This window comes from Tiliqua scincoides, chromosome 4, assembly GCF_035046505.1.
Source record: "Tiliqua scincoides isolate rTilSci1 chromosome 4, rTilSci1.hap2, whole genome shotgun sequence".
Lineage (NCBI taxonomy): Eukaryota > Metazoa > Chordata > Lepidosauria > Squamata > Scincidae > Tiliqua > Tiliqua scincoides.
In genome coordinates this window covers 44111659-44128241 of record NC_089824.1, presented here as the reverse complement: position 1 = coordinate 44128241, position 16583 = coordinate 44111659, and the positions used below count along the sequence as shown (strand labels likewise).

The following is a 16583-nucleotide window of genomic DNA, read 5'->3' as shown; positions in this document are numbered from 1 at the left end:
CCATCTAATTGCTGATTGTACATGCTATAACTGCCTCAAGATGAAGTGAGTGGCTGTTGCAAGAGCCATCCATAGAACTCCTTAACAGAAAGCTCAGTTGCAGTTTGGCATATCTTACTGACACAGCAGCTGCAACCCCTGCTAACTGGGCCAAGGGGCACCTTTCAGAGTGGTATCCTCTTCTATTTAGCAGGGGAAGAGCAGCTGTCCCTCTTCACCCCAGCATGGCACCTTTTCAGTGGCACTGGTGTGTCCTCTGTATTTATTTATTTTTAGATTGTGAGCCCGTCGTGGACAGGAAACTATTTGGTTGGCAACCTTTGGTCTTGAAAGACTATGGTATAAGCCTACAGCACCCGGTATTCTCAGGTGGTCTTCCATCCAAGTACTAACCAGGCCTGACCCTGCTTAGCTTCCAATATCAGACGAGATTGGGCATGTGCAGGGTAACAGTAGGAACTATTTATTGATTTATTTTACTCCGTAAACCGCTCTGTGAACTACTCTCGCTGAAAAGCGGTATATAAACATTGTTAATAATAATATTTGTTCTATGTCAACTTCTGTGCAAAAGAAATCTCCAAGTGCTGATATGAATATATTTTTTTCAGTTTAATAGCTGCTAATTTATTTAATAGCTACTAATCTATATACACTTACCTGAGAGTAAATTCCAGTAAACTCATTGGAGCTTACTTCTAAGTAGACATGCATAGGATTCCACTATTTGCTATGTTAATTGGGGCACAATCCAATTCACATTTTCCTAGGAGTATGCCACAGTGAGCACAATGAGACTTATGTCTGAATAGACATGCATAGGATTGCACTTTTAGTTATGCAGCTGCTACAGGATGCTTTTCACTGAAAAGTGGTATATAATTAAGGGCACAATCCTAACCAGGACTACTCCTGGTTAGTCCTATTTTGTTCAATGGGGCTTACTCTCAGAAAAGTGTGGTTAGGATTGCAGATAATAACAAAAGGGCTCAAGAATAACCAATGGGAAAATAATATAAATTTAATTTTAGATTATAGGCTATTATGTTTACAACATTAATATGTATCCATGAACCACTGTGGTCCTGCTGGAGTTGGAATTACCTGCCATTTGAAGGGATCAGGAACAGCAGTGTTAAAGCAGTCTGCTCTGGGTTTACAGAGGGAAGGAAAAGCAAGAACATCGAGTAATGACTCCTGCTGTGCTAGAAATGAAAAGACACTTTTCTAGATATCACAAGCCTCTTGTGATTCATAACACAAGATGCTATCAGAGAAATAGTTTCTGAATTATAGGGATCTATTGAAATGTATGTGAAAATTATTAAGCAGATGTGTAACTTGGAAAAATGCATTCTTAAGTGTCCATAATCAGTTTATCAAGTTATCACAGACAAAGAAGAGTATGAGAAGGTAGTTTAATTGACAATATCATATGGTATGCTTTGGTTCGTTATAACAGGAGATTTGCACACAGCACACTTGCAATGACTAAATGAACTTAGCTAGATTTTCAGGTTCTTTGTGCCTAGTGCATAGATTTGTTATTGTTAATGAAACAACTGCTACAGAATAGTAGTTCAGGGATAGACCTTCTCTCACAAATTACCCATGAATAAGTGAAAAACTTCATTAATTGTCAAGACTTAATGTGCATTCAATTTTCATTTAAATTTTAGAGTGATTTCTGCAAAAGCTCTGGCTTTTTATTTCCCTTCTGATCCATTAGAGATAAAAACATTGATACTCAGAGGGTGGGACTGCATAGCAGTTGCACTGCTATTTAAATTGGCAAGACACTGAAATGAGACTGCTTCACTCTGGGGCAACACAGGAAATGTGCACAAATAGATTAAGTAGATCCTTTTAATTGTTGCAGACTAGCTCTTAAGTTGTTAGAACAGCTTAAATACTGTATTTCGCAATTAGAACAATGTGTTTGAAAGTTAGTAGAACAAGCACATAAAAGAAGTAAAATAAATCTGAAGACGAATTCGAAAGTGATATATCCAGTGCCAGCTACCCCTCCCCCCCCCACTTGATTAGGTGCAGTTGGTTTCTGTGTGATTTTAAAATGACAGAGGTGGAGAGAGTGGAAGAGAAAGTCACCTGAAGAGATGAGCATAGTGGCCTGGCACATTTCCTAAGAGATACTCTAGGACAGTGTTTCTCATATTGTGGGCCAGAATGGAAAGTTATTTTTTCAAACACTGCTTTTTAAATTAGGCTCTTAAAAGCATTTTAATGAAGTGTCTTATAATGCCTGCATTTAACCACAAGAAAAAGTGATCCCTCACTGGCTTGAAAGAAAAGGTTAATTAAATACACAACATAAATACACTATAGGATTTTCAACCTTTTGCATCTCACGGCACACTGATAAGGTGCTAAAATTTTCAGGGCACTCCATCAGTTTTTTGAAAATTGACAAGGTACACCATGCTGCTGACATGGGGCTCACATTCTCCAATGACCCTAATAAATGACCCCCACAAACTCCCATGGCACACCTGCGGCACATTCGTGGCACACCAATGTGCCATGGCACTGAAAATTGTTGCTGTAGAGGGCCATAACTTTCCTCACTGCACACTTCTTGATTCCTTGGCCTCTTCTTCGCACAGGAGGAGGAAGAAGAAGAGGAGAAGCACTGGCAGCTGGTGCAGGGCTGTACTGAATTGGACCAGCCAGGCCAAGTCAAGTCATAAAGCACGTTTGCACCTCCTCTAGAGTTGACTGAGCCGGCACAAAAACATGTGCTGGCCCGCAGAGGCTGAATCCTGGCCCCACAAAGTTTTTCATGTCACGAAAACAGAAAGCAAGCACACCCAGACGTATCCAGACTCAAGTTGGCATGTGTGAGGATGAGTCTTTTTCAGAGTCTTCCACATGCATGACTCATGAGTTGCCAAGTCACCCAAAATCCTGCATTTTCTTGTCTCAAGTCCAAGTCACTGTCTCAAGTTCTTCTGGTTCTTCTTCTCAATCCATGTCTAACAACTTACAGAGGCACCCAGATCTCATTAGCAGATGGGTCGTGTTGATATGTCTAGAAAGTTAATGTTCCTAAGTCCCATGAAATTACTGGGGTGTAAATTAATCATGACTTACTTGACTCAGTTATGAGTAACTTTCTTGGAATACAAATCAATATCTCATGATGGAAGGGCAGGGATTCAGAAACTACTGCTACCAGTTCAGAAATCTTGTTGTGATCAACAAGTCCAACTCTCCAGTCCTAAATGCCTTTCCTTGTAATAGATTGGTGCCAGAAATACCAAGAGTTTTCTTCACCCCTCTTATTTCCCATTCTTTTCCAAGCCTACCAAACAGTGAGGGGAGAAGGAAGAAATGACAACATGAAGGATTTGAATCCCTAAGGCCTGTTCCTTAGCTGTTCTTCATTCCCTAGAATAGGGATGGGCAAACTTCAACCCAGGAGCCATTTGCGGCCTTTAGGGTCCCTCAATCCAGCTGGCAGGGAGCCCCCAGTCTCCAATGAGCCTCTGGCCCATCGGACTGTTGGAGTCCGTGCTGGCCTGCAACTGCAGGTTGCGACCACCAGACGTGAGCTGCGGGCAGAGTTTGAGCAAGGCCTTTTATAGTGTCTCCATGTGTTTCTAGGGTGGTCTGTATGTTTTAACTGTGCAAGAGGTGTGGCAAACAGTTCATAGTTGTCATGTGGTTCACCTGTATCATAGTTCTCATGTATATTATAAAGAAGCTCAGCTAAATTCATTCGTTCATATAATTTCCATCTCTAATGTATTCATTTATGTAAATTTGAAGTGTAAATTAATTTTTTTCCCAGCCCCCGACACAGTGTCAGAGAGATGATGTGGCCCTCCTGCCAAAATACTTGACTATCCCTGCTCTAGAAAAAAACAAACAAACCCTCAAATGAAGACAGAGCCTGCATTGCTAAAGTGAATGCTGGAAAGTTTCATCTTCTGTTTGTCCTTGCTTTTTGACCAGGAGGAATGGTAAATGCAAACTGTGATGGAGGACTTCTTTTGGATTGGATCTTCCAAGCTTGGTAGAATTCTCAGGAAAAAGTAATCAAACTTTTAGAAAGATTCTGAAAGATCCAGACATCATGAATAATTTATCATCACTATGCCCCATGTGTAATAATTGACATCATTTTTAAAAATGGAGAACTGTGTGAATTTTAGGTTTGTTTTTTGTCTGCAATGCCTCTGTGTTCATATCCTCCTTCATTTTCTCATACACTCCTTGATACACACTACACACTCTTCACACATACTACAGTATGCACCATACCGTTTCCCCACACACCAGAATTCTGACACTTCAGTTAGTTCTGCCTCTAACCTTTCTGCTGTACGTTCTCTCATTAGCAGCACCTCATCTAGGCCTTGTGTGGGTTAATAGGTTTATAAACTTTGAAGATGAAGTATCTTTGAAGAAGATGAAATAACATTCCATAAATCACTAGCAATGGAACGAAAAGGTAGGGAGATCTTATTTCAGCCTGCTGATGTCAACCTATCATGAGGGTGGCTTCAAACACTGCAGCCTGGGTTTCTTTTGGGAGGGGGCACATGACTTTTTCATCTGCTTTCTTTTTCTCTAGCTTATCAATTTTTTCTGCAATTTGGTTTGTGATTTACAGCCCAATCCTGAGCTGCCCAAAACGGCCACCACCGCATCCTGCATACCTTGGGCTGCTGCAGGCAGTGCCTCAGGAGAAGGGGACTTTTGTCCCCTTCTCCCGGGTAAGGGAAGTAGCTCCGCAATGGGGCTATTCACTTTACCGCCAACCAAAACGTTGGCGGTAAGGTAAAGGCATTTGTGTAGGGCGCCGCTCCCTGCACAAACGGACAGGATCCAGTGGAGCAGAGCTCCACCGGACCCACCTCTCTGCCTCCTCACTCCCTTCCCTGGCACGCCTTCCGCCCACCCTCTCCCCACCCTCCTCCTCCACCCTCTGCCCGCCTCACCCCTCCCTAGAACACCTCCTCCTCATCTCTCCCCCTGCCCCTGTTTTCCTCTCCATGGCTCAGCAGTCCGTGACACCACCGAGCAGCAAAGACCAGGTGCCTGCCCTGCGCTAGCTCACTGCTAGCTCAGCACTGGTGAGCGCTGGGCTAGCATGGCCAAGAAGCAGAGGCCAGGTGCCCGCCCGGCGCTAGCTCAGCGCTGGTGAACACTGGGCTAGCAGGGTAGTAGCCTGGCGGTAAGCCGCACAAACGCCTTTTGGGGCATTTGTGACAGTGCGCGCCGGCAGAAAGCCAGAACACCGAGTTCATGAGTGGGCTCCCAACAGGTACCTCATTTATCCCTCTACAATTACAATAAATATAATGGTTGCTCCTTTTAACAAATACTTTAACCCATGGCAAAAGCAGAAATGCAGTCTATATATTCCAGAGATGGGCAAATTGTTATTCTTTTCAATGAAATAGTGAACTTTGGTGGGGGGAGGTGGGATCTGTGATGTGTCTTGCATGTGCAATGTTCTCCTCTTTGACTTTGTTTAGAAATATAATGGGCCCAGTTCATCTGTGGCCCGTCACAGAAGGATTTATATATCTAATAAATATTCCAAGCAGAGAAGGCTGCTGTATAAAAATAGATAGGAAGTACCCCACATCAAGCCCTCCACACTTCTCTTCAATTCCAATACTTCTTTCCTTGTTCTCCGATGTCATGTCTGGTTTGGCTCCGATGTCATGTCTGGTTTGTCATGTCTGGTTTGGCCCATCCCCATGGTTCTGGAGGAGGTGTCACTCCTCGCCTCCAGAAGGGGTGTGGGGGGGTGCATGTACTGGGGGGCTGGACCTGATCCGTGGATAAGTGAATCCATGAATACGGGATTTGCAGATATGGATGCCCCCCTGTACTTGCTATTGTAGGGAAATTGTCCTGGATGTAAGTTAAATATACACATGCTTTTGAGGTTCCTATGCAGTGGTCCAAATGGAGCCAAAAGGCTGGTTAAAAAGAAGATGGAGCCAAAAGACTGGTTTAAAAGGGAGAATATGGGACTCCCTTCTACTGCATAGTAAAGGCCATTTAAAATGAAAAGCCACTTGTACGGCCTGGAACAGAGCACGCTCTTTCTGCATTCTCTTCTCCTTCTCTCTCTACTATGTCCTCAGGGCACCCTGAGCTGGTGTTTCTGCTTGTGCTGGAGCAGGTGACCCAGGATCCAATCCTATCCAACTTTCCAGCACTGGTGCTGCCATAATGTAGCCTCAAGGTTCCCTTACCTTGAGGAAGCCTCTGTGACTGTCCCTCCACCACCAGATGCAGTGCAAGCCCCATTTGCACGGCTGCACCAGTACTGGAAAATTGTATAGGACTGGGCCCCCCAACCTGTATATTTCTGCAGGGCTTTTCCTAAACACTGAACAATGTGTGGAAAGACCTGAAGCAATAGCAAGATTTAAAAGGGGGGGGGAACCCTACAGCCTTCCCATCTCTTTCTGTCAGTTCAAACCTCTTAATTAAGTCATTGCTGCTGGCTGTAAAGCTATGTTTTTAATCTTATCATGAAAGATGATTTCAAGCCAGAAAAAAATGGGGAGATGAAAAACTGGCTGCTACTTCTTTGCCAAACTTTCCATGTTTCAAATCGGGTAAGATACATCTATTTGCCTACGAGGGAAAACATTCCCTGATTAATGCCAGGCTGCAGGACGATACATCAGAAAGACTCGCTGGGTCTTGATAGTCTGTCTAAAATGCAGAAATCCCATTAATTTGGAGTCAAATAATTCCACCTACTATAGCGCAAGAAAATGAAGCAAACATTACTTGCCAATGGATGTAATTTTTGCCAGTGACTGTAATGGTGTGCTGTGCCATTGCCTCTCTTTCTCTGTAATTAGCTATTTAATCAGAAACAATAAACACAATAATTGATATGTGCACTCACACATACTTATTTCATATCAGGGGGATTCAAGCCTTCCCTATGTTTAAGGAGCACAGATATTCACTGGAGGTGTTTTCTCGTTGGTTCCAACAACACATTCCTGTTAACATTTTTTGGTAGAAGATGAAAAAATAATCAGAACAATAAATTTCCCTAAATGGTTCTTTTCATTTATTCATACCAAGGCACTTTGGATCAAAAGCAACTTTGCTCAGTCTACTTGGAATCTTTTTAGGACAGTTAATTCTTTAGATGCGCTGTGCTGCGATCAATAATTTATTCCATTGCCTTGAAAAGATGAGCTCATGTAAAATCACACCATTGGAGGCATACCAGAGGGATGGGGCAATGCAGCTGGCTGTTTGGCAGAGAAAAGGCAGCTTTGGTAGCACCGTAATAACCATTTGCACACCGACATATCCAATAACTAGCCACTTTATGGCAGATGAGTCAAATGTATTAGACACTTCTTCACAAGAGCAAGGCAGATGGGAGAGTGTCTGCTGTACAATTAGCATGGCTTCCTGTGAGTCTTGGATAATAACTAAAATTGTGTAGTAATAGAGACACAAGGCCCAAATCAATCATATTCTTTAGTTTTCAAATGGAGATTAAGCCTCCTTAGGGTATTATTGAAGAGCAAGCTTTACTGGAAAAGCTGCAAAAGAAAAGTGTGGTACTCAGTCTTCCAGGGGCTCTGGCCCTCCATTAGTGCTCCTCTCTGCCCTGGGATGGCACTCTGAGCACTACCACTGCCTTTCACACTGAAGGTTCAAGGGTTGTCCAAGCCAGGCATGTGTGAGCCCTCAGCCAGCACCCAATCTTGCTGAACCCTGATGCCACCCTTGTATGTATAGGTAGAAAACATGTTAGAGAGTGAACTAGTGAAGGATAACAGAAGAAGAGGTTGGAGTGTGTATTATTAACATTTATATCCTGCTTTTCATTTTAACAAAAATATCCAAGGCAGCTTACACCAAGAATAAATGCAATTATGCAACAGTAAAATAAAAACACAGCAACATGCAAATAAAAGCAAGACCAAAGAGCAGCAAGTAATACATCTGGCAGGTCAAAAGCCTGCCACAAGTAAAAGGTCTTCACAACCCAACAGACTGTTATCATGGAGAGATATCCCTGGCAAGGAGTTTCAAAGTCTGGGCTCCCCACAGAAACATGCTTGCATTTCCTAAACCACATTTCTGATGGTGGCAAGGCACACAAGAAAGTATCCTTGGAACGTAAGGGGGCTGGCAGACTCATGAGAGAGAACTGAAGCACAAAAGGGTTTCTAGATAGAGAAGAATGACTTTCCCATCTTTGGAACTACTGATTTTTTAAGTGAGAACTGCCCAAATGTCTTTAAATATGAGACTGCTCCAGTCCCAGGTTGAGTTTGAGGCTGAAAACAAGGTTTCACTGCAAAGTTCTATTTCCAATGTTAGGTTTTTGAAATCTGAGTTTTGCAAATCTTTGTATTTTCAGTCAAGATGTTAAAGTTCACTTCCTTTTCCAAATTAATTTCAGTTCCAATTAATATTTCATGATTATTGTCATGACAGCCTTGTGGAAATGAGGTCTGTTCTCAAACACACAGTGTTGGAGGTGTTAGAAACCCCATTCATGTCAGAGAGCCTGTATTACTGTTTAATTTGTGGGTGAGGAGGGGCTGTGTACACTTGCTGTACAATAGCACATCATGTTTTAGTTCCAACTTTATGGCGCTCTTATGGGGCTCCTGTTGCTTTTCGCATTAACCAGAAATCTGCCCTTTATTCATTATGCAGCTGATGTTAAATGATTTCTCCTCGGTTAGTAATAATTCATGCATTGCAGTGTTTGTGTGATAAAAGTCATTTGGCAACACTGTAAGTGCCTCGAAACAAGCACACAACCATCCTTGTGAACTATGCAAGGCATCAATCATAAGCATACTCTTGTGTATCTCTGTTAGTAAAGTGAGCATCCCTTGTATTGACAGGCTAAGTGCCAAAACAGACCATGGGATTGAACAGGAAGACTTTTCTGGTGGCAGCATAGAGAGACCTGCAGAAAAACTGGTGGTGTTTGTATTTGAAAAGGCATACCATAATGTGAAGCATTATCCAGACTCAAAAATGTTGTTGACTTCACTTGGGTCGCAGAGAAAGAGGATGAGGAGCTATAAGCTTGAGGACAGGCAGAGAAAGTCTTTGGCCTACAGTCTACTCAACCTGACAGGACACAAAGCGGTGAGAGGTAGTCTGCATGGAATGCAAGCAAAGGAAGTAACAGTTGGAGACAGCCTGTGGCTGTTGAAAATAATGGCTTCCCTGCAAAATTACAGCTAATTGTAAGCTTTGTAAGAAATACGACCATTTGTGGACAACAATTCAAGGCCAGCCCATCCATGAAGCTGACTGAAGCAGGCAACTTGAAGTTGTGGACTGGAGGGTGATGGCTTCTATCCACCTATATCCATCTGCATACCTATGTACACCTTCTTCTCACTGGAGTAAAAATCATTCCTCCATATTCCCACTGCCTGTTCCTTTCTCCTTTCAAAACCAGGAAGTGGGAGGAAGGAGTGCTGGGTAAGGATGTGGCATTTGGCCCAGCAAAGCTTCACACAAGGACAGCTGGTACTTGGTTTACCACATCAGAGACCATGGAGTCTTGGGCCATTCCTGAGAAAGCCACTGAACCACAGACCAATTTGAGGCTGTGTGGGAAAACAATATAAGAAATTGACAGAAAACAGCCAGAGGAAAAACAAATCAGTAAAAAAGGAATATAGAACAAATTGTTTAATTTGGAGTGCCTTGAGCACCCACATTAGTGGATGAATTGCAGGGTAGAAATACATTAAATAAACAAACAAAGGAATAAAGATGAAAATGTACCGCACTTGAGACCAGATCTGTGATGGGGGAAGACTGCTGGAGGGCTGGGAGAGTACCTGACCCTTGTGAAAGGCAGGGAAAGCCCAGAACCCAAAGAGGTCCAAGGAGGTGGAAGAGGAGACAGAGTGAACTCTTAGGTCTCACTGGGGCCTGTCCAGTGCAGGAACCAGGCAGAGAGAAGGAGCAGGTGCCCCAAACAGTTAGCCCAGGTGAGATGGATTTTCTCTCAAGGTTCCTGCCACTTGCACACCATGGGGAGGAGCTTACAGGAACATACCATGAAGAGAGTGCTTGCTTTCAGGCCCAGCTTGAGGGTTTCCTGGCAGTATATGGCCACCACTGGAAAGGAAGTACTGGACTCATTCTGATCCAGCCCGCACCCTTCCAGGAACAGAAGAAACCGGGATGAAAAGTGTAGAGCTGGAAAGAGGCACAGAAAAAGAGAACAAGAAAAGAGAGAGCAGGAGACAGAATTATAATGTCCTATTCTATGAATATAAAAGTTTGCAATGAGAAAATACAAAAGCAGAGGGCACATGGTGAGAAAACAGGGAAGACAGCAAGAGTGGGTATGCTCAGAAATAGCTGGATAAAAATAAAACAGCGCCAGGTACTGTGTTGACTGAAATTTTGAGAAAATATGAATGGGACTTTCATCCTAACCATAGTGAAGCAGTGAATCAGAATGCTACAATTACACGAGATGAAGTGAAGGGAGTTTGATTACTGACAATGAATTGGGCAATCAATTCAGCCATGCAAAATGCAGGAAATTATATATAATTTTAAAACAACACCTCACCCAAAATTACTCCAAACATTTACAAAATGTTCGGTTTTATACTGGGCGACAACGATACATTTGTTAAGTCAAGCCAATGGGTGGATGATAGCTGGTGGATAATTGGACAATTCACTGACTCAATCAGCAATTCAGATTCACTGGATTTGATGGATGACGTCAGTAGTAAATGAAAAGGTGAGTGGAATGTGTTAGTGTTACTATTATTTGATGGGAGAAAATACATATACATTTACTGCTCCCAGCTTCCAAGAGCTGCATCATGTGTATTGTGACTTTTTCATTGCATTACCTTTAGTTGTACGATGCAGACATCATTGCCTGTCTGCATCATTGCAAAGTTGCAACACAAAATTGCCCTGTGTTGGTTCTTCTGCAGTTTTCCCTATATCTTGTTTTTATTTCTCTATATACTCAGGTGCGTTCTGTGTTTATACATCCACCTGCTTCCTTTTTCCTCTTATAAAGTGATGCTATATTTAAGCCTTTTCAGTTGCCTCTCAAAACTAAGTAAAGGATGGTGCTAAAATCAATTTCTGAGCCACTAAAGATATTCTCTTTTGCAGTCAGTCAATCTTCACTTTGGCTGCAATCCTAACAACACTGTCCTGAGAGTAAGTCCTGTTGAACAAAATAGGACTTACTTCTGTGTAGACCTGGTTAGGATTGTGCCCTGAGTTCCTCCATTAGGCCTGGCTCTTGTTCAAGGGATTTGTAATGATATCATGATCCTGGAGAATCTCACTCGCGATTCTGTCACTGGGTCTAATGAAGACTTCTTTTTTCCTGCAAAAGTCGGAGTTTTATAGTTTGGTGAGCTTTAGGATCACACTTGGTTATGTTGCCATCCAGTGTGCATTCATCACCATGGCATGTGACTATGCTGACTTGACAACAGTCTGTATTTCCCATCTCTCCTTTTGTTGGTGCCAGCAGGAGCCTCCCACCAGAAGGTAATGCAGTTTCAGCAACTGTAGAGATTTTTTGTTGGAACTGCAGCATGAGAGAAGAGGTCAATATCTGCTTTCCACGTTCTGTGATTCTGATCCTGATGCCTCCCTACAGCTGATATTCAGTTCAAGGATCGAGGTGCTGCTTGTTGCGGCAGTGCCGCTCTTTGCCTGGCCATGCCCCCTGCCCGCCTGTGCAGAGGCACAAAAATGGGGCTTTTTTATTGCATGGCTCACCACTTGGGTGCAGGGCACGCTTATTCTTCCAGGCACGCCTGCTTCACCCCATCTCAGATGTGTTCCGGCAGCGAGCTCACAGCCTCCCTCCCTGGGTTCAGAATGAGACTAGCTGTTTGTCTTATTGGGGACCAGGTAGGAATTTTTTGCTGCCATTCTAATTTGACCAGGCCACCACAGTTGTCCCGTGGGTGAGCCAGTGTCTTCCGGCTACCTCAACCCTTTGGGGTTCAACTGTGATAGGCCTACTCTATCCTTGATGGAGTTTGGCATAGAGTCAGGATGTTTTGATGACCAATTTACATTGGAGGAAATAGACAGCCCCCTCTCCTCCAAGTTAGTGGCCCACATGCTGGCAGGTTGGATTTGCCCCACTTCATTTCTTGTTGTAATTCAATGAAGTGGCCCTTTACCCAAAAGCCTCTGTCTGGCATCTTATTTAGGGGTGTGCACAGGTAAACACACACATACATGTGAGGCCAAGCTACACGTTTCACATAATAAGGCTTAAAAGAAATATTGGATATCCAAGATGATTCGTACCTGGCTTACCAGAGCTGCTGAAAAGCTTTATAAATTCCAGAGCAGAAACAGGCAACCGTTACCCATACAAAATTTTGAAACTGACCTGCATTGTTTTCAAAATTTTCAGCAGTCTCAATTCAGGCCTCACATTCCTCCAACATCGTCATTACAGTTCAGTTCAACATTCTTTCACCTGCTGTGACATTCCTCTTGAGTTTAGAATGAACTGCTCCTTTAGCGCATAACTCTGTGATTGAATAAACCGCTTGCTTATTTATCAGGGTTCATTACCTCCCTCCAACACAGTGACTAATCTGTGCATGGAGTTAACTTACAGTGTATGAGTTGCTTCATTGCATTCATTGGAAAAGTTCATCTTTGTAAAATTATGGACAAGCTTAATTAGGCAAGAGCTAAACAATTGTATCATCATCACTATCCACGGGAGTCAAGCAACACTAACATATGTTACGAATTAATGCAGAACAATACAACAGCACAACTACTCAAAAGAAGCACAGGTTTATCACTTATCACTTGATCTCACTAAGATAGTGAAGCACAGGTATGGAAGAGCAGCCATTATGTATCATGGTTAGTGGCAGAGTGGCACAGGAAACTCAGGTACCACACTAGTAGCTATACAGGTCGTGCCTTGTTATACACCGGGGTTCTGTTCTAGAACCCCCAGTGGATGAAAATAAAATCTGTGGATACAAAATCAGTGGAAAAATAGCTTTAAAGACTCACCTCTGGTTTTCTTGCTCCTCCTTTGTCACTCTCCAGAATGCATCAGTATAAACACTATACCACATTCAGCCACTAGATGGGCTGAATAATGGAATGTAGTGGAATGAAATTATAATTATTTAACAGCACAAAGGTAGGAAATTGGATTTTGGTGCTTTTTTCCTTGTTACAAGACTTTTAAACGTGGACCTTGGTATCAATGGTGAGTCAAATCAGTGGATACCAAATCAAAGGGTATCAAGGTCCCACCTGTCTATCTGTGCTCAAGTAGGGAGTGTTTCACTGATGAAGGGTAAGTCAGGATCTGAGCACCTGAGTCAATGAACAGCTGTGCTGATGCAACAAGTTATATGAGCTGACCATAGGTTACTGTTACTTTACACATGTAGCTATACTATAATAAGTTTGTTCTTTAAATTCTAGAATTACTTGGTTCAAATGAAATTTTCAAAAGGAGTCCAAATATGATGCACAGCCATCAAATCTTGTTTTAGGATTCTGGTTAGAAACAGGTTTTCCTGAAAGGCCATGTTCGGAGAAAAAAATACAGAATGATAAGTCAAGCCCAGCTCCCCCGACAAGGGGCCTGCTTGTGAGTTCTGTAACCAAATGTGCCCTTTTATCTAATCGCATCATATAATGTGTACAACATGCTTTGCCATTTATATTTGCATTTATCTGCTTTGCCCTTTATCCCTAACTTTACTATGGCAGAAAAGGAACCTGTCACACCAGGTCCTACATTTCACTGAGCTGGATTTGGCCCAGGAGTCTCATTGCTGGCTACCACTTTATATGGATCAATGGAGCAGATTATGTGTGACTTGTGCTCCACTTCATCATTTCTTCACAATGGTGTGCTACCGTTACCTCAAGTTGCTACTCGTAGTTCCAGTTAGGTGATTTTCAGCTAGAAAATGACACACAGAACTTCACTCTTCCAATGCATCCCAGTCCTGGTCAGCTTGTCACCCCCAGTTCTCGCACAACGGCAATTATTGCTGTAAAAGAGGCTTACTTTGTGTGCACATCCAACTTGGCTTATAGATGATTATAATAGGAGTTGTAGCCAAGCAACTAAACGCAGGGAGGTTATCTGGGGAAATAAAACTATAATACACTAATTAGAATTAAATAATAATTTACTAATTAGGGTCAGCGCACCAAATCAGGCAGGGTGAAGTGACATACTTCAGTGGCACATTCTGGAGTATCATTAAAGGGCAGCAAATTATTATTTTATTGCTAGATGTTTACTGCCACAAGTGGCACCATTTGGATCTACTACATCAGGTGCAAGAATGTCTGAGACCATTTCTGATGCAAAGGTATAGATAAAAAGAAAAATTATTTTAAAAGATCCTTTGAAGTCATAGCAAGCAAACATTTAAACAAGATTAGCTTGTCAAATTTCCAGGATATTTATTGAAAACATGTATATCTCACCTTTCCAAAAGGGCCACACACTATGCTTCCTAAAATCAATTTAAAAACACAGAATTACATAAAAACAAATTAAAAGCATACACATTTAAAATTAAAGATATCTCTTTCAGTGGCATATGTCCAGGCAGTTATGATGTTTTGAAGGAAATGGTATAAATTCTTCACACCTAAAACACAAAGACCTTGTCGTGAGTTCTGCATCTAGCCTCTTAATACAGATGGTATGGCATCAGGTTAATGGGAGCCCTGGGGAAAACTACTGTATTAGGTGGTAGCATCCTTGGCCTACCCCTTGATGGTGCATTCGGTGCTACTGCTGCTACCAGTCCTGAAAGTTCAGGAGGCAGCCTGACTGGATAGGCCTCTAATGGGCAGAGGCCGTTGGCCAGGCTCCTAAATTGAGGACAGTTGAAGCAGCAGATTAAAAACACAGCACGGGCTCCTATAGGACATGACTCAGCTGCTTTGTTTCAGAGCTAATTTGGTTCTTGGCCCCTTTCACCTGGGCTCATGGGAAGCTTTCCCATAGGATTTCTCTGCTTCAAAATATGACAATCACGCCTAAAAAAAACAGTTTCAAATTTTCAAAAGCTCTGTGCCATTATTTATGAAAAGAGTTGAATTAATATTGCTCTTTTAATGACCCTAAAGTCAAATAAAATTGTCCTGAAAAGTCATGCAACATATTTTCATATAAAGCCCACGTTAAATATAAGAATGACATCCAAAGGCTTAACGTGCAGGAACAAACAAAAATTGCCTGTTGGGAGACATTAACGTCGTTTGAACTGTGTGACATTAGAACATGTTGTCAGGCGATTTCACATCTCCAAGAGTGCAAAATAAATATTGTGCTGCCTGAAAAAGCGACATGAAAAATTATCAGAAGGAGAGTAGCTGGCTGCAAGTAGTCAACCTTCTATGGGGGGACTCTCCAATTATTCACACTGAAGGTTAAAGGAACTGCTTGCAAAATAATTTGCTATTCAAGTTGCCTGAATGCAGCTTTTTAAAATGTTGCCTCTTGGACTGTGATGTATGTTGCTTTTGTTTAGTGAATGGTTCTGGCCTGGGTACTACAGCAATAATCTTTTCAGCACTCTGTTCCAGGTTATTAATGATGCTGAGAGTGATTGCTCTTTCCTTCATGTTCTGGATTTAGATGTAAACTAAATGGATGGGTTTTGCTCATGCTCATAGCATGAGCTCCCTATATAGCAGGGAGGCACATACAGATACAATACTTTTTGAAATGACTATAGACATTGTGAATACACAATAGTGCTTCTGCACTTAGGATGTGCCTTGTGATCAAACACAAAGGAATCACATAGAGCACATAGGGTACCTATCTGTGATATAGTCAAGCACAGTGAATGAATTGTGTACTCGTTCTCCTTAGGAACAAACCAAGCCTGGACTTCTCCCTTCATCTTTCCTTGTGACCTAGAAGAAAACCTGCTGCAGTTTCTGGAGTCCAAAACAGATTGTGGAACCTTGTAATCCTGTACCTGTTATATACAGGGATGGCCCTGTGTTTCCTAACTATAGCAAACTGATCCCTTAGGGCACAATCCAGGAGAGTTGCCGACGCAAGGGCCGACACAAGGCTCTGGGTTGGGTGGGGAGGAGGCGGGAGGGAAGCATTCTGGGGCAGGGGGAAGGCGGGCAGTGGGCGGCCCCGGGGACGGGCTGGTGGCGAACGGGAGGCTGGGCTGGGACCCAGCAGTTATGCTGGATCCCAACCCCCATTCCCGGGGAGCTTGGAGTGGCTTCAAGCCCTCCGCTCTCCTCAGACTTATGCCACTTCAGGAGGTGGTGCAAGTCCAAAAAGACTCATAGGGGCCAGGGTGCCTTACCTGGAGGTAAGGGGAAAAGTTTCCCCTTACCTCTGGCTGAGCCACTTTGGGCCCCTATCTCATGCTGGATACAGCGCAAGCCTCTTGGCTTGCCTGTTCCAGCATAGGATAGGATTGCGCCCTTATTTTTTTTTCAGCAGCTGAAGTGTTGATTTTCAACATTTTACAGCTGTCCTCCATGAGCAATTGGCATATTAATAGAAATTATGCCCAAGGAAGGGGATAGGT

General features: G+C 42.8%; 1 pseudogene; it reads right to left on the bottom strand.

Annotated features, from left to right (window-relative positions):
• Window positions 1-344: 344 nt before the first annotated feature.
• On the bottom strand, window positions 345-458 carry LOC136650170 (5S ribosomal RNA; annotated as a pseudogene).
• Window positions 459-16583: the final 16125 nt, after the last annotated feature.